This window comes from Zea mays, chromosome 4 (genome assembly GCF_902167145.1).
Source record: "Zea mays cultivar B73 chromosome 4, Zm-B73-REFERENCE-NAM-5.0, whole genome shotgun sequence".
NCBI lineage: Eukaryota > Viridiplantae > Streptophyta > Magnoliopsida > Poales > Poaceae > Zea > Zea mays.
The window spans coordinates 39,510,088-39,533,835 of record NC_050099.1 but is presented as its reverse complement, the minus strand read 5'-3'; positions in this window follow the sequence as shown (position 1 = coordinate 39,533,835).

The window sequence follows — 23,748 nt, the reverse complement described above, 5'->3', positions numbered from 1 at the left end:
TTTCAGCTTCGATATGATCGAAGGCTTTTGGTAAATCTTCATCCGAAGGGGTAAATTTCCCGCTGCTGGCTCCAACTGAGTAAAAGATCTTCTTTAGTTGTTGGATACAATTGTTGCTAAAATTCAAACATTTATCCTGAAGGCTTGTTAATGATTTCTTCAAATTTGAGTTGGCTTGGACTTCGGCTTCAAGTTTAGAATTAAGCTCTAGCTTTTCTTGTTCAAACTGTTTTGATTGACCGATAAGCTTCGAATTCAATTCTGATATTTTAGCTTCGGTCTCTGCCAGCAAGCCTTCGGTTGATTGAAGTTCGAAGTCTTTCTTTTCAATGATGACTGATTGTTCTTTTATTTTGCTCTCTAAATTTCCAATTATAGCTTCGTGTTTTTTGTCCTCTAAATCCTGCTGCATCTTCAGAGCTTTGCTCAGTAGCATGCTCTGCACAAAAACAGTTTTCGTTAGTAACATTTTCATTATCCAAAGCAATAACGAACAGAGAAAAGATTGTTTACCTTGAAATTGGAATAAAATAAGCTGCCGACGATATGCTGTCGTCGGTAGCGGCTGATATCTATCTCTAGCTTCGGAAAACCGATACTCTTTGACAGAGTACCGATGACCTTAGCTCCGGTTTGGTCTCGAATGCAGCCTAATTTTTCATCGTCCACACCTCCGAATAGAAGAGCTCCTGGCCTGTATCCGCAAGATTTGGCATAGTCTTTTAGCTCTTCTATTTCGTCCTCCGAAAGTTTTTGCCCAATTAAATTCTGAAATGTGTAGGCTTCGTCGTCCGAAGCGACTTCGGCTATTTCTTTCCCCTTCTCAGGGACTGCGGCCATGACTTTTTTAGCAGCAGCGGCAGCTTCTTCTGCAGCCATGTCTTCTAAAATTTTGTCGATATTCTCAATGGTAGTCTCTAAGTTCACATCTTCGGCTGTAGCGGCTTCGGTAGCCGCGACTTCCGAAGGTGCGACTTCGACGTTTGTTGTGTCTTCAGCAGCTGCTGTTTTCTGAATTGATGCTCTCGGTGGCGTCTTGTCAATAACTTCTGTTACGGCAATAATTCTTTGCCTTTTTGCTTTGGTTATCTTCGTTTTTTCCGGCTCCGCCACCTTTTGAAAAAGCTTCGTCAGTCGAGGCCCTAATGGACTTAGCTTCGTGGGCATGGGTTCAGTCATTACCTTTAGAATTTCCTCCACGTCGCTGGTAGAAGGTGGTGTGGGGGTCCCCTCTCCTTCGGATAGTTTTCGCTTTGGAGTTGATATTTTTCTCTTGACAATTTTCTTCTTTTTTGGTGGTTGTTCTTCATCCTTGTTTAAAGCTTCGGCCTCTCTTTTTCTTCTCTGGCCCTCAGCATCCTTGTTCAGCTGCGCATAGTCAGGATATTCGAAGCCCAGTGCATCAAGCACTCGGTTCAGCCTTCGCTTCGGACGGGTACCGAAGGCTGCTGTCATCAGTTGATCTTCTTTTTTCGAATAATTTCCAAGAATTTCATTACACATCACCTCAACTGTGTCCAGCCACTCTTGGCAGGGCTTCTTAAAATATTTCTTGAATTTGAAGTGGTAAGGAAGCCGGACAAGATCCCCTTCCTTCTTCTCCCCCTTTAACTTTGGCATTTCCCATTTTTTCAGAGTAGGGAAGACTTTGAATGCTAAGAATTCTTGAACCAGATTCCTGGTACCAATATGCTCTGCAATGATTCTGAATTCATCCATTGCCCGTTGAGTTTGACCCTCTGGTGTCATGTTGCAGTGGGGTCGGGTTTCTCCGAAAGTTAGCTCGAGTGGACTTTGCACAAGCTTCTCCTTGTCCTCATCAACCTTGACATAGAACCATTCTGATTTCCAGCCTGCCGGCCATTTGCTTCGGTAGCTAATTACAGGAAACTTTGCGGTTTTCCGGTAGGCAAAATTGTAGCAACCGAAGTTTTCATGAAGCCCATCTTTTCTGGCCTTTGTTTGATAATGCAATTCATGAACTCGACAGAAACTGTCAGCAAAAGGCTCCACTGCTTGGCTTCGGAGGGCCCAAATATAAACGCTAAGCCTAACGATAGCGTTAGGAGTTAACTGGTGAAGGTAGATGCCAAACCTCTTCAATATCTCCGCAACAATCTCGTGAACAGGGAATCTTAGCCCAGCCTTTAAAAAGCTTTTGAAGATGACAACCTCGTCCTTCTCTGGCTTCGGGGTGGTCTCTTCTCCCCCGAAGCGAAGTAGCTTCTTCTGATCTTCACTGAAAAAACCTGCTTTCACCATCTTGGCGAGATCAACCTTTGAAACAGTCGATTTTCCGAAGTCTAGGTGGCTGGGTTTGCTGGGCATGGCAATACGGTAGTCATCTTCGGAGTCGGTTTCTTCAATGTTCCCTTCTCCTTCGGCAGCTGTCGGGTTTGCTCCGGCAGCAGCTATTTCTTCCGTAGTCACCAGTCCGGAGCGCTGCATCGCTTCGGAGATGGGCACAGTCTCCGAAGCTTCAGTTTCGTCCCCCTCACGCTCAACCCTAGCTGTAGAGCGAACTCTGGCCATTTAATTATGAACTTGTGAAACTTTAATACTTTTTTCTCCGAAGCAGGCTTCAAGATGGAGCTTCGTTCAAACCTGACAAACAAGCTTCGGTGATGGTTAAAAATTTTGGCAGCAAAACAGTGCAAATAGCAGTAAATGCTGTGGTAACTTCACACCTACTCGTCTGTTTATATAGTGCTGCAGGTAAGAAGGCGAAGCGGCAGGGTTTTTACACCAGGCGGGCAGTAACTTGTACTCGCTGCGCAGTGGACCACAAAGACCAAACAGTGACTCTGCAAGGTGGGACCGACACGATCTCGGGAAATGAATCGTTTCTCGGCAACGAGCTCAGGGAAGGTGTTTTTTGGACCTTCGGCTTCCCGAAGCTTGAGAGGATTTTTTCACGGTTCAAGCTCGTTACGAAAAACGATCTAGCGCCACGAAAGGGGCTACTGTTGGGGCCATGCTTCGTTGCGCCGAAGGTCTTGCGTGAAGAAGCAGCTTCGGCTGAAATCGTCCCCAGGAAATGGCCGAAGGTTCCTTTTTATAGAGCTTCGGCGTTACAAACCGACATAAAGATAGAATGACCTTTTTATCCATAGAGGTCTAAGATAATGTTGTAAACTTTTGTAAAGGGCATAATTGTAATTCGTCACAGGCTGCGTCCTGTGTCTATAAATAGATGAACAGTACCCCCGTACTGGACACACGAACCTGTCATTTGCCTTCACATCACACTTGTATTCTTCAAGACCGAAGGTACATTTGTAATTTGGAGTCATTTACATTCGTTTATAATAATAAAAATGGAGATGATTTTATGATAACATTTAAGTATTTTCGTATCTCATGATTTATATGAATGTTTCGTTCCTCATTGTCACGCTTACGAAGCTACGTCCTTCGTAACCTTCGTCCGAGATGCTTTATATCCCAAAGGGATATAATGTTATGGAGGACGAAGGACTTTTACATTTAACATTTTCTATGTTGCCTTGTTCTTAATTCTTAGCATTTGAGAACAAGTCCCCAACAATGCCAACACAAACCAAAGCAAGTATGGAATTGCATAATTGAACTAGTTTACATAAAGTAAGCGCAAAGGTTACTTAGAATTGAGCCAATATAAATTCTCATAAGATACGCATGGATTGTTTCTTTATATTCTCAATATTTTGGACCATGCTTGCACCACATGTTTTGTTTTTGCAAATACTTTTGTAAATTGTTTTCAAAGTTCTTTTGCAAATAGTCAAAGGTAAATGAGTAAGATTTTGAGAAGCATTTTTAAGATTTGAAATTTTCTCCCCCTGTATCAAATGCTTTTCCTTTGACTAAACAAAACTCCCCCTTGATGAAATCCTCCTCTTAGTGTTCAGGAGGGTTTTAAGATACTAATTTTGAAAATACTACTTTCTCCCCCTTTTTAACATAATAAGATACCAATTTGAAAACATCATTTTTTTGTAAAATTAGGTGGTGGTGCGGTCCTTTTGCTTTGGGCTAATACTTTCTCCCCCTTTGGCATGAATCGCCAAAAACGGATACTTTGAGTGAAATATAAGCCCTTTTGTTAACTACTTTCTCCCCTTTGCTAATCAAAATAGGAGTGAAGATTATACCAAATACAGAGAGTTGCTCGGAGCGACGGCGAAGGATGAGTTGATGGAGTGGAGTGGAAGCCTTTGTCTTCGCCGAAGACTCCAATTCCCTTTCAATACACCTATGACTTGGTTTGAAATTTACTTGAAAACATTTTAGTCATAGCATATAAAAGAGACATGATCAAAGGTATATTAATGAGCTATGTATGCAAGACATCAAAAGAAATTTCTAGAATCAAGAATATTTAGCTCATGCCTAAGTTTGTTAAAGGTTTGTTCATCTAGTGGCTTGGTAAAGATATCGGCTAATTGTTCCTTAGTGTTAATATATGCAATCTCGATATCTCCCTTTTGTTGGTGATCCCTTAAGAAATGATACCGAATGGCTATGTGTTTAGTGCGGCTATGCTCAACGGGATTATCCGCCATGCGGATTGCACTCTCATTATCACATAGAAGGGAAACTTTGGTTAATTTGTAACCATAGTCCCTAAGGGTTTGCCTCATCCAAAGTAGTTGCGCGCAACAATGACCTGCGGCAATATACTCGGCTTCGGCGGTAGAAAGAGCTACGGAATTTTGCTTCTTTGAAGCCCAAGACACCAGGGATCTTCCCAAGAACTGGCAAGTCCCCGATGTGCTCTTTCTATTAATCTTACACCCCGCCCAATCGGCATCCGAATAACCATTTAAATCAAAAGTGGATCCCCTAGGATACCAAAGCCCAAACTTAGGAGTATGAACTAAATATCTCAAGATTCGTTTTACGGCCGTAAGGTGAGCTTCCTTAGGGTCGGCTTGGAATCTTGCACACATGCATACTGAAAGCATAATATCCGGTCGAGATGCACATAAATAGAGTAAAGAACCTATCATCGACCGGTATACCTTTTGATCTACGGATTTACCTCCCGTGTCAAGGTCGAGATGCCCATTGGTTCTTATGGGAGTCTTGTTGGGCTTGGCATCCTTCATTCCAAACTTGTTTAGAATGTCTTGAATATACTTCGTTTGGCTAATGAAGGTGCCTTCTTGGAGTTGCTTCACTTGAAATCCCAAGAAGTACTTCAACTCCCCCATCATCGACATCTCGAATTTTTTTGTCATGATCCTACTAAATTCCTCACATGTAGATTCGTTAGTAGACCCAAATATAATGTCATCAACATAAATTTGGCATACAAACAAATCATTGTCAAGAGTTTTAGTGAATAGAGTAGGATCGGCCTTTCCGACTTTGAAGCCATTAGTGATAAGGAAATCTCTTAGGCATTCATACCATGCTCTTGGGGCTTGCTTGAGCCCATAAAACGCCTTAGAGAGTTTGTACACATGATTAGGATACTCACTATCTTCAAAGCCGGGAGGTTGCTCAACATAGACCTCTTCTTTGATTGGTCCATTGAGGAAGGCACTTTTCACGTCCATTTGATAAAGCTTAAAGCCATGGTAAGTAGCATAGGCAAGTAATATGCGAATTGACTCAAGCCTGGCTACGGGTGCATAGGTTTCACCGAAATCCAAACCTTCGACTTGTGAGTATCCCTTGGCCACAAGTCGGGCTTTGTTCCTTGTCACCACACCATGCTCATCTTGCTTGTTGCGGAAGACCCACTTGGTTCCTACAACATTTTGATTTGGACGTGGAACTAAATGCCATACCTCATTCCTAGTGAAGTTGTTGAGCTCCTCTTTCATCACCACCACCCAATCCGAATCTTGTAGTGCTTCCTCTACCCTGTGTGGCTCAATAGAGGAAACAAAAGAGTAATGCTCACAAAAATGTGCAACACGAGATCTAGTGGTTACCCCCTTATGAATGTCGCCGAGGATGGTGTCGACGGGGTGATCTCGTTGGATTACTTGGTGGACTCTTGGGTGTGGCGGCCTTGGAACTTGTTCATCTTCCTCATCTTGATCATGAGCATCTCCCCCTTGATCATTGCTCTCCTCTTGAGGTGGCTCAATATCTTGATCTTCTCCTTCATCATTATGAGCCCCATCCTCATCTTGAGTTGGTGGAGATGCTTGTGTGGAGGAAGATGGTTGATCTTGTGCATGTGGTGGCTCTTCGGATTCCTTAGGACACACATCCCCAATGGACATGTTCCTTAGCGCGACGCACGGAGCCTCTTCATCACCTATCTCATCAAGATCAACTTGCTCTACTTGAGAGCCGTTAGTCTCATCAAACACAACGTCACAAGAAACTTCAACTAGTCCTGAGGACTTGTTAAAGACTCTATATGCCCTTGTGTTTGAATCATATCCTAGTAAAAAGCCTTCTACAGTCTTAGGAGCAAATTTAGATTTTCTACCTCTTTTAACAAGAATAAAGCATTTGCTACCAAAGACTCTAAAATATGAAATATTGGGCTTTTTACCGGTTAGGAGTTCATATGATGTCTTCTTGAGGATTCGGTGTAGATATAACCGGTTGATGGCGTAGCAAGCGGTGTTGACCGCCTCGGCCCAAAACCGATCCGAAGTCTTGTACTCATCAAGCATGGTTCTTTCCATTTCCAATAGATTTCTATTCTTCCTCTCCACTACACCATTTTGTTGTGGGGTGTAGGGAGAAGAAAACTCATGCTTGATGCCCTCCTCCTCAAGAAAGCCTTCGATTTGTGAGTTCTTGAACTCCGTCTCGTTATCGCTTCTAATTTTCTTGATCCTTAAGCCGAACTCGTTTTGAGCCCGTCTCAAGAATCCCTTTAAGATCTCTTGGGTTTGAGATTTTTCCTGCAAAAAGAACACCCAAGTGAAGCGAGAATAATCATCCACAATAACTAGACAGTACTTACTCCCGCCGATGCTTATATAAGCAATCAGGCCAAATAGGTCCATGTGAAGGAGCTCAAGTGGTTTGTCAGTCGTCATGATGTTCTTATGTGGATGATGAACACCAACTTGCTTCCCTACCTGACATGCGCTACAAATCCTGTCTTTCTCAAAATGAACATCTGTTAGTCCTAAAATGTGTTCTCCCTTTAGAAGTTTGTGAAGATTCTTCATTCCAACATGTGCTAGTCGGCGATGCCAGAGCCAGCCCATGTTAGTCTTAGCAATTAAGCAAGTGTCAAGTTCAGCTCTATCAAAATCTACTAAGTATAGCTGACCCTCTAACACTCCCTTAAATGCTATTGAATCATCACTTCTTCTAAAGGCAGTAACACCTACATCTATGAAGAGACAGTTGTAGCCCATTTTGCACAATTGAGATACAGAAAGCAAATTGTAATCTAAAGAATCTACAAGAAAAACATTGGAAATGGAATGGTCAGGTGATATAGCAATTTTACCCAATCCTTTGACCAAACCTTGATTTCCATCCCCGAATGTGATAGCTCGTTGGGGATCTTGGTTTTTCTCGTAGGAGGAGAACATCTTCTTCTCCCCTGTCATGTGGTTTGTGCACCCGCTATCGATGATCCAACTTGAGCCCTCAGATGCATAAACCTACAAAACAAGTTTAGTTCTTGATTTTAGGTACCCAAACGGTTTTGAGTCCTTTGACATTAGATACAAGAACTTTGGGTACCCAAACACAAGTCTTGGAGCCCTTGTGTTTGTCCCCAACATATTTGGCAACTACCTTGCCAGATTTGTTAGTTAAAACATAGCATGCATCAAGAGTTTTAAATGAAATATTATGATCATTTGATGCAATAGGAGTTTTCTTTCTAGGCAATTTAGCACGGGTTGATTGCCTAGAGCTAGATGTCTCACCCTTATACATAAAAGCATGATTAGGGCCAGAGTGAGACTTCCTAGAATGAATTCTCCTAATTTTGCTCTCGGGATAACCGATAGAGTACAAAATGTAACCCTCGTTATCCTGAGGCATGGGAGCCTTGCCCTTAACAAAGTTAGACAATCTTTTAGGAGGGGCATTAAGTTTGACATTGTCCCCCTTTTGGAAGCCAATGCCATCCTTGATGCCAGGGCGTCTCCCACTATAGAGCATGCTTCTAGCAAATTTAAAATTTTCATTTTCTAAGTCATGCTCATTGATCTTAGCATTAAGTTGAGCTATGTGATCATTTTGTTCTTTAAAGCTAGGTGATCATGAATAGCATCAACATTAATGTCTCTACATCTAGTACAAATGGAAGTATGCTCAATGGTAGATGTAGAGGGTTTGCAGGATTTTAATTCAACAACCTTAGCATGTAATATATTGTTTTCACTTCTAAGGTTAGAAATAGTAACATTGCAAACATTTAATTCTTTAGCCTTAGTAATTAATTTTTCATTTTCAATCCTAAGGCTAGCAAGTGAATCATTCAACTTTTCAATCTTAGCAAGCAAATTAGCATTATCATCTTTAAGATTGGAAAGTGAAGCATGACAAATATTTGAATCAACCTTAGCAACTAAACTAGCATTCTCATTCCTAAGGTTGACAATAGTATCATGGCAAGTGCTTAGCTCACTAGATAATTTTTCACATTTTTCTACTTCTAGAGCGTAAGCATTTTTAACCTTAACATGCTTCTTATTTTCTTTAATTAGAAAGTCCTCTTGAGTGTCCAAGAGTTCATCCTTCTCATGAATAGCACTAATTAATTCATTCAATTTTTCCTTTTGTTGCATGTTAAGATTGGCAAAAAGGATGCACAAATTATCTTCCTCATCATTAGCATTATCCTCATCACTAGAGGTTTCATATTTAGTGGAGGATTTTGATTTTACCTTCTTCCTTTTGCCGTTTTTTGCCATGAGGCACTTGTGGCCGACGTTGGGGAAGAGGAGTCCCTTGGTGACGGTGATGTTGGCGGCGTCCTCGTCGGAGGAGGAGTCACTAGAGCTCTCGTCGGAGTCCCATTCGCGACACACATGGGCATCGCCGCCCCTCTTCTTGTGGTACCTCTTCTTTTCTCTCCTCTTGCCCTTCTTGTTGTTATCCCTGTCACTGTCACTGGATAGCGTACATTTAGCAATGAAATGACCGGGCTTACCACATTTGTAGCACACCTTCTTGGAACGGGGTTTGTAATCTTTCCCCTTCCTTTGCTTGAGGATTTGGCGGAAGCTCTTGATGATGAGCGCCATTTCCTCGTTGTCGAGCTTGGAGGCGTCGATGGGTGTTCTACTTGATGTAGATTCCTCCTTCTTTTCTTCCGTCGCTTTGAATGCGACCGGTTGTGCTTCGGACGTGGAGGGGCCATCTAGCTCGTTGATTTTATTTGAGCCTTTGATCATCAACTCAAAGCTCACAAAGTTTCCTATCAATTCCTCGGGAGTCATTAGTGTATATCTAGGATTACCACGAATTAATTGAACTTGAGTAGGGTTAAGGAAAACAAGTGATCTAAGAATAACCTTAACCACTTCGTGGTCATCCCATTTCTTGCTCCCGAGGTTGCGCACTTGATTCACCAAGGTTTTGAGCTGGTTGTACATGTCTTGTGGCTCCTCCCCTTGGCGAAGCCGGAAGCGACCGAGCTCCCCCTCGATCGTCTCCCACTTGGTGATCTTGGTCACCTCGTCTCCTTCGTGCGCGGTCTTTAGCACGTCCCAAATCTCCTTTGCGCTCTTCAACCCTTGCACCTTATTATACTCCTCTCGACTTAGAGAGGCGAGGAGTATAGTGGTGGCTTAGGAGTTGAAGTGCACAATTTGGGCCACTTCGTCCTCATCATAGTCTTCATCCCTACGGATGGTACCTATACACCAAACTCAACAACATCCCATATACTTTTGTGGAGTGAGGTTAGGTGATATCGCATCATATCACTCCACCTAGCATAATCTTCACCATCAAACGTTGGTGGTTTGCCTAATGGGACGGAAAGTAAAGGCGTATGTTTAGGAATGCGAGGATAGCATAGGGGGATCTTACTAAACTTCTTGCGCTCATGGCGCTTAGAAGTTACGGATGGCGTGTCGGAGCCGGAGGTGGATGGCGATGAGGTGTCGGTCTCGTAATAGACTACCTTCCTCATCTTCTTCTTCTTCTTGTCACCGCTCCGACGCGACTTGTGTGAAGGGGATTCCTTTTCCTTCCCCTTCCCTTTGTTGTAGGACTCTCCCGATGGAGCCTTCCCGTGGCTTGTAATGGGCTTCTCGCCGGTCCCCATCTCTTTCTTGGCGTGATCTCCCGACATCACTTTGAGCGGTTAGGCTCTAATGAAGCACCAGGCTCTGATACCAATTGAAAGTCGCCTAGAGGGGGGTGAATAGGGCGAATCTGAAATTTATAAACTTAAGCACAACTACAAGTCGGGTTAGCGTTAGAAATAGAAACGAGTCCGAGAGAGAGGGCGCAAAACAAATCGTGAGCGAATAAAGAGCGAGACACGAAGATTTGTTTTACCGAGGTTCGATTCTTGCAAACATACTCCCCGTTGAGGTGGTCACGAAGACCGGGTCTCTTTCAACCCTTTCCCTCTCTCAAACGGTCACTTAGACCGAGTGAGCTTCTCTTCTCAATCAAACAGAACACGAAGTTCCCGCAAGGACCACCACACAATTGGTGTCTCTTGCCTTGGTTACAATTGAGTTTGATCACAAGAAGAATGAGAAAGAAAAGAAGCAATCCAAGCGCAAGAGCTCAAATGAACACAAATGTCGCTCTCTCTAGTCACTATTTGATTTGAAGTGATTCCGTACTTGGGAGAGGATTTGATATCTTTGGAGTGTCTAGAATTGAATGCTATAGCTCTTGTAATGTGTTGAAGGTGGAAAACTTGGATGCCATTGAATGTGGGGTGGTTGGGGTATTTATAGCCCCAACCACCAAAAAACGGCCGTTGGAAGTGTGCTGTCGCATGGCGCGCCGGACAGTCCGGTGCGCCACCGGACACTGTCCGGTGCGCCAGCCACGTCAGCAGACCGTTGGGGTTCGACCGTTGGAGCTCTGACTTATGGGCCATCTAGGCTGTCCGGTGGTGCACCGGATAGGTCCTATAGACTGTCCGGTGCGCCTCCCGCGCGTGCTCTGACCTCTGCACGCACTGTAGCGCATTGAATGCGGTTGCAGTCGACCGTTGCGCGCGAAGTAGACGTTGCTCCGCTGGCACACCGGACAGTCCGGTGAATTATAGCGGAGCGCCCTTGGAAATTCCCGAAGGTAGCAAGTTCAGCGTTGAGTGCCCTGGCACACCAGACAGTCCGGTGCGCCAGACCAGGGTGCCTTTCGGGTTATTCTTTGCTCTCTTGTTGGAACCCTTTTCTTGGTCTTTTTATTGGCTTATTGTGAACCTTTGGCACCTGAAGAACTTATAGACTAGAGCAAACTAGTTAGTCCAATTATTTGTGTTGGGCAATTCAACCACCAAAATCAATTAGGAAATAGGTGTAAGCCTAATTCCCTTTCACCCGTAGAGCGCCTTTGAGAGTTTATAAATATGGTTAGGGTACTCACTATCTGTCACACCCGATTTTGGAAGGTAAACCGAATACAAACCATGTACGTGCCAGGATCAGAAACTCACGTACACAGCGATTACATAATTGGACATCATTACACAATGCTCGAAATAAATAGCGAAAAGATACTTTATTACATCAAGATGTCCAAGACATCCACAAAGTCTAATGCATAACCATTGTTCAACATAATTATCAAAGTGCGGAAAATACGAAACGTAGATGCTAAGCCTACACAGGCAGCTGACTGGGGGTTTGCCACTAAGAAAGAACTAGAACTAGTCATATTCCTAGAACTCCTCGAAGTCATCCATGTTGCCAGCATCACCTCCTAAGCATTGGGTACACTGGGGACAACCTGGGGTGGGGGTGGTGTGTAAAGCAAGGGTGAGTACACATTAATGTACTCAGCAAATGTCTCGTTTGGCTAAAGTGGACTAGATGTATATGAAGTTTGAGGTTAAGCAGTTGCTTTTAGTTGGTCAAGTATTTATTACTATTAGTAGAGCCAAGTTTTAGTAATAAACCCATTTATTACCCAGAAGTACCTCCTCAAACGAAGAAATACCAGAGATAAGATTTTATAACATCATTATTGATCATCAACATAAAAGTATCCAAAGTTCTTCTAATCAAAGAGGATCCCCAGGCTGCTCTTAACCGTGAGCTCGCCTGATATACCAGTTTTTAACACTCTGCAGAGGTTGTACACTTTACCCACAAGTCGTGATCCCTTTCCAACCTAGGTTGTACAGACCCGATCTTCACTACCAAGGTGAATGACTAGAGATACACTATGTAGCCTTTACAAAGACTCCCCTAGTGCATAGCTGCTCGTTAGGTTTCGCTAGTTGTACAAACACAGTACACCTCCCCAAGGTGGGTGACTAACAAAACCAAATCGAAAGAACCTCTGCACCCCAACCTTGGCAGAGCGAGCACTACGCCCCGGCCCCCATTGACGGCCCTCCAACAAAGCCAACTACACCCCTAGGTTCATCTAATTAATCAGCTAAGGGCGTCCCATTCCACCCTCATGGTTGTACTGTTATCCCGGGTGGTCACTCCATGAATAGGTCCTTACGGAGAGGTACTCAAGAAAAAGGCCTGAGCCCCCTAAGGTATCACAAGATCATCCACAATATCAGGATAACAGTATCGTATCATAAATGTTCACATCATGTTCATTGATTAAGTTAAGGCAATAGCAACATGCTAACCATGGTAACCCAAAAGGTAAACAAGGATAAGTGAATACAGACTAGTCAATCCTTAGGTTTCATAAAGTAATGCGGGACAGTGAATCATAAAGTATGTAGGATATAATGGGTCAGAGGACACTTGCCTTCACCAGGTTGTTGCTCAGGGAGGTCTCCAATAATACACTCAGGAACCTCGGACTGCTCGTTGTCTAAATAAAGCGAGCATGCATTCAATACATTTGGAAAGTGCAAATGAACATCACACCAAACATGTACAATTATTGGAACACATCTTAAAAAGACATAATACTACATAAGGGATAATGAATTCAAAGTATAACTTAAACTATGGCATACATTAACTTTATTTGAAAATAGATTATTATTTCCCTAAGTGTTATTTACAAGTACATAATCATAGAACAATTTATTTTATTGTGACCTATAATTTAAAACAGAGATGAACTCATGTAATACCTATCATTAATCTCACAAGTTTAAACATGATTAAATCTCTAAGGTTCTCCTTTTATTAAATAAATAAAACTACATCTATATTAGTTCATATTCAATCATAAAAATTAGAATGTGCTGACAGTAAGTGAAACCAATTTATTTAAACAAAGAATTATTCTATGAGCATTTTGCAATTTGAATCACTAAATTTGGAGTTCATATGCAAAAGTTATGAAATAAACAAGTTTGGGAATTCAAAATATGAAATTAGGGCTAATTCTGTGAATATTTAAAAGTCCAGGGCTAAATCAGCAAGATTACAGGGGTCTGCGCGCGAAAACTAGGGACGACGGGTTGATTTCCAATAAACCGAGGGTCTCTTTAAGAAAATTACCGCGCGAAGGGGTATCGGGTGAATCTAACTGTCAGATCAGAAATCGACGGCCGAGATTGGATCTGTGGCCGAAGGCGCGCGCGCGAGCGGGCGAGCGCTGATAGGCGGGCCAGGGAGTGTCAGCGACAGGGGGAGAGCACGCTGACCGAGCGGGCCCAGCGCCAGAGGGGAAACCGACGGCTGTAGGGGTCCGAGCCGTTCGATCAAGATCGGACGCGGGGAGGTCCGAGGGGATCCGAGGGGGTCCGAGCCATTCGATCAAGATCGGATGGGGGGAGGTCTGAGGGGACCTGAGGGGGTCCGAGCCGTTCGATCAAGATCGGACGGGGGAAATCAGACCAGGGGAAACAGACGTGCGTGAAGTGGCGCCGCTCCTCTCCGCGGCGGTGAGGTCGTCGGAGTTGAGGCAGGCGCGAGATAGGGTGGCTCCGGGGTCGCCGGAGTTGGGTAGAGGGGAAGAGGGCACCACAGTGAACTCAATGGCGAGGAAGAGGCCATGAATCCACGGGCAGAGAGGGGAGAACGACGGTGAGAGAGTCTCGGGCAGCCCGGAGAAACTCCGGTGAGCGATTCCGGCCACGGGGAGGGGACTTAAGGCACGCTAAGGCCTTGACTAACTTTAGAAGAGGTAGGGGTGACACAGGGACCTACTATGGTGAACTAGACTGGGCTAAATCGGCCAGCCACTGCGCGAGCATGGCGGACCGCCGTGGCCGAGCACCGGCGAAGGTGAAATTGGCCTAGCACAGGGTGCAATAGAGGAAATTGGGCACAGGGACGGGTGTCTCACCTCGGGGCGGAGCTCCGGGAGGCTTGGAGCGGTCTCCGGCGAGTTGGATGGCCGAGAACGCGGGCGTGGGTCTCCGGCGGCGGCTGGCGGCGTGGGCAGAGCGCGAGAGAGGGTGAAGTCGAGCGAAGTGAGGCGAGGGATGTGCGCGGGGCACTGGTGGGGCTCTAAAAAGGGGAGCTGGGCGCGTGGGCGGGCGTCGTGGCCGAGAAACCCGACTACGTGTGTGAGTGCGCACGCGTCGGTCCACGACGGGCGCGGGGAAGGCGGAACTGACAGGGTAGGCCCACGGTGTAGAGAGAGAAAAGGGGACGCATGAGGGCAACAACTCGGCACTGGCGAACCGGGCCCGCGAGACAGATAGAGAGAGAGCGAACGGGCGAAGGAAACTGGCACCGACAGGTCGGCCCCACTGGGCAGCGAGCGAGTGAGGGAGGGCGCGCACGAGGGAGAACCGCCGCAGACAGGCGAGGTCCGCCTGTCAGGTGGCGCGGGCGCGCGGCCTGGCTGGGCTTAGTGGGCCGACTGGGCTGCTTTCTCCTTTTATTTTTCTTTGGTATTTCTAATTCCTTTTCTATTTCATTTTCTATAGGGTTTTCAAATCCAAATTCAAACTAGGTTTCAAATTCAAATAAATTCAAACTTGTGCAACACTTCAAAGAATATTTTAAGCTCAGCATGATGCAACATGTCATGACTCATAAGGTTTTGACAAAAATAAATAGTTAATGTCCACTAGTTTAAGCCATTTCTAACCAAAAGGAAAAAGATAGAAAGAATCTAGAGAGAGAGAAAGCCTAGAGTGAGAAAAGGAGGAGTAACACATGATTTTGGGTGATAATTAGAAAGAAATTTTATACACCCAAAATAAGGGTGTTACAGACCTATCCCCCTTAAAAGAATCTCGCCCTCGAGATTCGGGGCTGGCTAGAAAAGAGCTCAGGGTACTTGGCTTTCAATTCATCCTCTCTTTCCCAGGTTGCTTCTTCTTCTGAGTGGTGACCCCATTTGACTTTGCACATCCTGATGGTACTTCTCCGAGTAACTCGATCTGTTGTCTCCAGAATTTGAGTTGGGTTCTCAATATACGTCAGATCTTCTTGAACTTCAAGATCCTCTGCTGGCAACTGCTCTTCTGGCACTCTCAAGCATTTCTTCAACTGAGACACATGGAACACATCGTGCATAGCTGACAGATTCTCCGGTAAGCTGAGTTGATAAGCCACTTCTCCACGTCTTGCTTGAATCTGATACAGCCCAATATATCGGGGTGCTAGCTTGCCTTTGACTCCAAACCTTTTGGTTCCTCTGATGGGTGACACCTTTAAGTAGACATAGTCTCCCACTTCAAAACTGAGTTCCCTTCTTCTGGTATAAACATAGCTTCGTTATCTGGACTGCGCTGCCTTTAAATTCTCTCGGACCATTCTGATGTTCCCTTCGGCTTCAAGCAAAATATCTGGACCGAACACCTATCTTTCACCAGGTTGATCCCAATGCAATGGAGTTCTGCAATTCCTCCCATAGAGTGCTTCAAATGGTGACATCTTCAGACTGGCTTGGTAGCTGTTGTTGTAAGAGAATTCTGCATATGGTAATCTCTTGTCCCAAACTATCTTGTCTTGCAAAGCACAAGCCCTCAACATATCCTCCAGAATCTGATTGGTTCTCTCTGTTTGACCATCTGTCTGCGGGTGGTAAGCTGAGCTGAACTTCAAGTGTGTACCCAAAGCTTCATGCAACTGCTGCAAAAAAATGAGAGGTGAACTGGGTGCCTCTATCTGATACTATCTTCTTTGGAACGCCATGCAAACACATAATCCGAGACATGTATAGTTCGGCTAACACCGCACTATTGTAGGTGGTCTTGACTGGTTTGAAATGGGCCGCCTTTGTCAAACGGTCCACTACTACCCAGATGGAGTCATAACCAGTACGAGTGCGGGGCAAACCGACTATAAAGTCCATTCCGATCTCATCCCATTTCCACTGAGGAATCTGCAACGGTTGCAACAAACCTGCAGGTCTCTGATGTTATGCTTTAGTCCTCTGACAACTGTCACATACAACCACATACTCTGCTATTTCTCTTTTCATACCGTACCACCAGAATCTTTTCTTCAGGTCTTGGTACATCTTCTCACTACCGGGGTGTATAGAGTATGCTGTCTCATGAGCTTCCTTGAGAATCAGTTCTCGGATCGATTTGATATCGGGAACACACAATCTGTCCTTGAACCATACCACTCCTTCTTCATCTTCATGGAAATCCTTGCCTTTTCCATCTATGATCAACTGCCGGATCTTGTTGATCTTCTCATCATCCTTCTGACCTTTTCTGATATCTTGCTCTAGAGTGGGTTCCAACTCAATTGTCACTCCTTGAGTGTTGTTCAGAAATCCGAGACTCAATATGTCGAACTCCTTCGCTAGCTCATACAACATCGGGTGAGCGGCCAACATATTGACTTGACTCTTTCTACTAAGAGCATCTGCAACCACATTTGCTTTGTCGGGGTGATAATGAATCTCCAGTTCGTAATCTTTCATCAATTATAGCCATCTTCGCTGTCTCATGTTTAACTCTGACTGAGTGAATATGTACTTGAGGCTCTTGTGGTCCGTGTAGATATCACACTTCTGCCCATAAAGATAATGCCTCCAAGTCTTCAATGCATGAACCATGACCGCTAATTCCAGATCATGAGTAGGATAATTCTTCTAATGAATCTTCAATAGTCAGGACGAGTATGCCACTACTCTCCCTTCCTGCATCAACACACATCCCAGTCCGGTATATGAAGCATCACAATACACTGAGAACGGCTTGTGAACATCTGGCAGAATCAGTACTGGTGTCGTTGTTAACTTCTCCTTCAATGTCTCAAAGGACTTCTGGCATGCTGGGGTCCACTTGAACTCAACCTTCTTTGCCAACAATGCTATCATTGGTCTGGCAATCTTGGAGAAACCTTCAATGAAACGCCGATAATAACTGGCCATTCTGATGAAACTCTTGATTCCTCAAACATCTTTTGGTGCTTTCCAGTCCAAGATAGTTGTTACCTTCTTCGGATCTACAGCCAATCCTTCTCGGTTTATAATGTGACCCAAGAATAGGACTTCACTGATCCAGAACTCGCACTTGCTAAGCTTGGCATACAGCTGACAATCTCATAGCCTCTGGAGTACTTTCCTCAAATGCTCCTCTTGTTCTTGTTCATTCTGAGAATATATAAGAATATCATCAATGAACACCACCACGAACTTGTCAAGGTAGTCCATGAACACGCTGTTCATCAAGTACATGAAGTAGACTGGCGCATTCGTCAAACCGAATGACATAACCGTGAACTCATATAGTCCATACTTAGTGATGAATGTTGTCTTTGGTATATCCGAAGGTCGGATTCTGTGCTGATGATAGCCTGACCTCAGATCTATTTTTGAAAACACACTGGCTCCCCTCAACTGATCGAATAAGTCTTCAATTCTGGGCAGGGGGTACTTGTTCTTGATAGTAACCTCATTCAAGGATCTGTAGTCAATGCACATCCTCTTTGTTCCATCCTTTTTCTCCACAAATAGCACTGGGGCAGCCCAAGGCAAGATACTCGGTCTGATGTAGCCTTTTTCTAACAACTCATCAACCTGCTTCTTGAGTTCCACCAATTCTAGTCCGGACACTCGATAGGCTCTCTTGAAAATAGGGGCGGTGCTTGGAATAAGCTCTATGGCAAATTCAACCTTCCATTCAGGTGGCATACATGGTAACTCCTCGGGAAACACATCTAGGAAATCTGATACTACACTGATAGCCTCTGATGGTTTAATCTCCTCAATACGGGCGGTGACTTGGTGACAACTCCCTTTCCTTGGTCCTGACAAGACCAACTCTACTAACACTTCTTCTCCTAATAGGGATACTAACTTCACCGTTCTCTTATCACAACTAAGACTGGCTTGATACTTGGTTAGCCAATTCATCCCTAGGATGATGTTTATAATTGTATCTTGGTTACCCATAACTATCAAATCGGCGAGAAACTCTATCCCCCTTATTTGAACATTTGCACTAGGGCAAAATCTATCAGTTTGGGTCCTTCCACCAACTAAACTAACCCTCATAGGTGGATACATGGGTGCTACCGGTATATTATGTGATTCTACCCATGACGCAGTCACAAAAGAATGCATTGCTCTAGTATCAAATAAGACATTTGTAGAATGGTACTCGACTGAAAACGTACCTAGTGCCACTCCTGGAGTCTCCTGGACTGTGTCGGCCTCCAAGTGGTTCACCTTTCCATACTGGGCATGAGGTTGCCCACGGTTGTTGCCTCCTTGCTGCATTGCATTCTGTCTGACTGTGGCATTGGGAGCTAGTTGCTGTTGAGCTGCTTTCTTTGGGCAATGATTCGCCCAATGGCCGTGTTCACCATAGTGGAAACATGCACGACTTCCTCCTTGAGATGGCACTGCTTGATTGCTCTAGTTGGTTGTTGGGGCAGGAAGACGGGCTGCCTGGTTGCTCTGACGCTTGTATTGATTTCCTCCTTGCTGGTTGTTCTGACGGTACTACTACTACTGAGGAAACTACCTTTGGTACTGTTGTGACTGGTTCTGACGCTGATGCTGGTGCTGGTGCTGGTGACCTTTCTTGAATTGCTAAGGTGGGTTGCCTGAGTAGCGAGGACGACTGCTACTCTCGGCCTGAGATCCACCAACCTTTCGTTTCCTGTCCTCCATCTCCCGACGCTTCCTTTCTGTCATGATTGCTCTGTCTATCAGATGCTGGAAGGTAGGGAAGGTGTGGTTCATCAGCTGATAGTGGAGGGGATCAACCAATCCTCTCAAGAAGCGGTACTGTCTCTTGGCATCCGTGTTGACATCCTCTGGGCATAACGCGGCAGCTGCAGAAACTTGTCCCTGTACTCACTGACGGACATGGGACCTTGCTTCAGGGCGAGAAACTCCTCCTTCCTCACTATCATCAGTCCCTCGGGCACATGGTAGCCACAGAAGTTGTCCCTAAACTCCTCCCAAGTGATGGCTTCAGGGTTGGCATGGGTGGCGAGGTAGGACTCCCACCAAGACTATGTTGCTCCCCTTAGCTATCGGGGACCATACAACACCTTCTCATAATCGTTGCACTGGGCAGTGTACAACTCACGCTCCATGGTACGCAGCCAATCTTCAGCGTCCATGGGATCAGCAGAGTGGGAAAAGACTGGGGGATGGCCCCTCATGAACTCTGCCCGCTTGTCTCTGGGCACTTGAGGCATCTGGACTTGCACTGGAGGCTGAGGCGGTGGTGGCTACTGCTGCACCTGCTGCATCACTGCTAATGTCTGACCAATTGCCTGAACTGCCTAGGTCTGCATCAAGAACATCTGCTCAATGGTCATCGATAGTGGTGGTGACAAATGCTGCTGCGGAGCTGCCTCTTCCTGGGGTGCCTGCTGTTCAGGCTGAGCACGCCTCGCACCTCTATGCCTATTCTCAGACATCTGTAGAAATCACACACATATTTCAAATCTGACTCTGCAGTCTTTCAGCATAAGAAAAGATGTATAGAAAATCTCAATAGAACTGAACAATTGACCATCTTCACTGACAGCTTCTCAGATAAAGAGGAAAGTGGAAATAAATGGATTACCCAACTAAATAACTGAATTTTATTAATAACTACACCAAGTTGCAGGGGATACCCACAGCTTGGTGACAATCATTACAAAGATCCAACTTCAGTACATGTCCATCATAACAAGCATCCAACATAAAATAAGCAAACTAACTCTAACTAGACTGACTAGACTGAGACACTGAACTAAGCATTATTACAGACTCTGACTCTGTCGATCTAGGGATCCAAATCTATCCGGGTCCTGCAGTCTGGGGTACCATAGTCGAAGCGACCACGGGGCGGTGAACGGTAAGGGTGCTGAATCCCGACACGGGCGGGAGAACCACCATCCAGATAGTGGCGTGTTGCACACTCAGCACGCAATTCCGCAACCTCTGCCCGAACCTTGCCCAACTCGTCAAGGGCATGGTCCAACTCTGTGTTGAGTATGACGGCCAAGTTGACCATGTTGTTCATCCTGGGATTGCCCTCACCAACTGGTGAGGCAATCACGCCTCTAGCACTGCCGGTCGAACGACGAGGGTAGTACTTCAGGTCGAGGCCATCAGCTACCCCGCTGAACAACGAGCAATACTGAGAAAGTGCCCGTTGTGCTGCATCTTGCATGGCTGCCTCGGCAATATCCCTCTCAGTAATAGAATAGTGCTCTAAGAAGGCCTCTGCACCCCGGAGATCATCGTCTGGACGGCGCACCAAGCAAGTAGCCTCCCACTGGTCCGGGTATAGCCCACGATGATGCTGGTAGACTACACAATAATACTCGATAGATCATGTGTGTCGGTCGAAGGCCCGACACAGCAAGGTATCGAGAGCGTCGTGGAAGTGACACCCGCGAGCAGCGTCACGAGTGATGGGTCTAGCTCCTCCGAGAGCTCCGTGCCGTGGCTCGAACTGCCACCGGCGTCGTCGTCTCTGTCTCCATCAGGGTCTCCTCCAGCAGCCGGGATACCCTGAGGTGGTGCAGGGGGTATCTCTGGCTGAGGTGCAGGGGAAGGCGGCCTCTCAGACTCCACCTCCTGCTGAGGCAAGGGGGAAGAGTCATGCTGCTCCTAGTCCTGCTCCTGGCGTCGCCGCTCCTGCTCCTTATGCATGCGATGATGCAGTCTCTCCAGCTGACTGGACTGACCTGGCACCGTGCGACGCAGGGGACTCTCCGCTAGGCAAGAAGGCAAAAGGGGATCACAGACTTACGTGCAGTGCACCTGATACGAGCCATCTACAGAAGACATCGTAAGCACAAGAGTAAGAGTAGAACTATGAGACCAGAAAGTAAACAGAAAGAAAAGTGAGACAAAACTTTTTGAGATAAGTAGATAACATAGAGTTGGTCAAGATGACCAACTTTTGAAAGAACTCTAAAGATCAAGGTAAGAGTAGGGGTCTATAGTCCTTAGGTCGACCATTCTAGTCTAGGTTAGCGGTCCTACAGTCAGCAAGGCTTTGATAAAACTTATGTCACACCCGATTTTGGAAGGTAAACCGAATGCGAACCATGTACGTGCTAGGATCAGAAACTCACGTACACAGTGATTACATAATTGGACATCATTACACAATGCTCGGAATAAATAGCGGAAAGATACTTTATTACATCAAGATGTCCAAGACATCCATAGAGTCTAATACATAACCATTGTTCAACATAATTATCAAAGTGCGGAAAATACGAAACATAGATGCTAAGCCTACATAGGCAACTGACTGGGAGTTTGCCACTAAGAAAGAACTAGAACTCGTCATATTCCTGGAACTCCTCGAAGTCATCCATGTTGCCAGCATCACCTCCTGAGCATTCGGTACACTAGGGACAACCTGGGGTGGGGGTGGTGTGTAAAGCAAGGGTGAGTACACATCAACGTACTCAGCAAATGTCCCGTTTGGCTAAAGTGGACTAGCTGTATATGGAGTTTGAGGTTAAGCAGTTGCTTTTAGTTGGTCAAGTATTTATTACTATTAGTAGAGCCAAGTTTTAGTAATAAACTCATTTATTACCCAGAAGTACCTCCTCAAACGAGGAAATAACAGAGATAAGATTTTATAACATCATTATTGATCATCAACATAAAAGTATCCAAAGTTCTTCTAATCAAAGAGGATCCCCAGGCTGCTCTTAACCGTGAGCTCGGCTGATATACCAGTTTTTAACACTCCCCAGGTTCATCTAATTAATCAGCTAAGGGCGTCCCATTCCACCCTCATGGTTGTACTGTTATCCCGGGTGGTCACTCCATGAATAGGTCCTTACGGAGAGGTACTCAGGAAAAAGGCCTGAGCCCCCTAAGGTATCACAAGATCATCCACAATATCAGGATAACAGTATCGTATCATAAATGTTCACATCATGTTCATTGATTAAGTTAAGGCAATAGCAACATGCTAACCTTGGTAACCCAAAAGGTAAACAAGGATAAGTGAATACAGACTAGTCAATCCTTAGGTTTCATAAAGTAATGTGAGACAGTGAATCATAAAGTATGTAGGACATAATGGGTCAGATGACACTTGCCTTCACCAGGTTGTTGCTCAGGGAGGTCTCCAACAATACACTCAGGAACCTCGGACTGCTCGTTGTCTAAATAAAGCGAGCATGCATTCAATACATTTGGAAAGTGAAAATGAACATCACACCTGTTGGGGACTTGTTCTCAAATGCTATGAGTTAAGAACAAGGCAACACAGAAAATGTTAATCGGTAAAGTCCTTCGTCCTTCGAAACATTATTTCCCTTAGGATATAATGATTTTCAGACGAAGGTTATGAAGGGCGTACCTTCATAAACACAGCATACAATGACGAAGAATGAATCATAAGGAGTATGAAGGATAATATAGACAATTATATATTATTATCAACTTATTTTTGCATTATTATTATGAAGAAACAGAAATGACATTGAATTACAAATGTACCTTCAGCTTGGAAGGGGATGAAAGTACAGGTGTGACACAAAAGCAAATGCCAAATCAGCGTGAACAGTACGGGGGTACTGTTCACCTATTTATAGGCACGGGACACAGCCCATACAAAATTACATTCATGCCCTTTACATTTGATAATAATTCTATAGTAATCCACCAAGGTCTGAATAGCCTTTTCATCTTTAAGTCGGTTTTATTTTCTGCTACCACGCCGAAGCTTTCCCGCTCACATCTTCGGCGCTGTATCAACCTTCGTATTATTTTGGGCTTCTCCTACTGTGATACCGACTCGAGTCCGAAGATACCTGTTCACACATTATACTCCAGAAATACTGTTAAATCCTGTTTTTGAGGACCTTCGTAAGCCGAAGGTCCCCAACAGTAGCCCCTCGCAATATTAATTTGTTTAAAATAATAAATTTAGATTGCGACATGGACGAAGGCTTTAAGCCGAAGGTCCGAAAAAACACCTTCCCTTTGCTAGAATAGCAACATTCACTGACAGGCGGGGTCTTTCAATTTTCAACGCACTAGGCGTATAAATAAGATCATACCGCAAGCTCATTTGGCACGCTCTCTTGCCATCAGCTCCCGCTCACTCAATTTTTAGCTCTTGCGCACCAAGATTTGCTTAGCTTTTTAAGCTTTGAAGCTTCGGCATTGAAAACAGTTTTTTAGTGTTTCCGAAGATGTCTGAAGATAAGAAGGCTGCTGCTGAGATGAAGCTGAGTCTCGATGAAGAGAAGAATCTGGGGTTTCTTATAGCAATGTCGAAGACCAATATAGAAAAAATCACCAAAGAGATTTTAGAAGGTTTGTCTAAAGATACTGATGACAGCGACAGTTATGATGTGG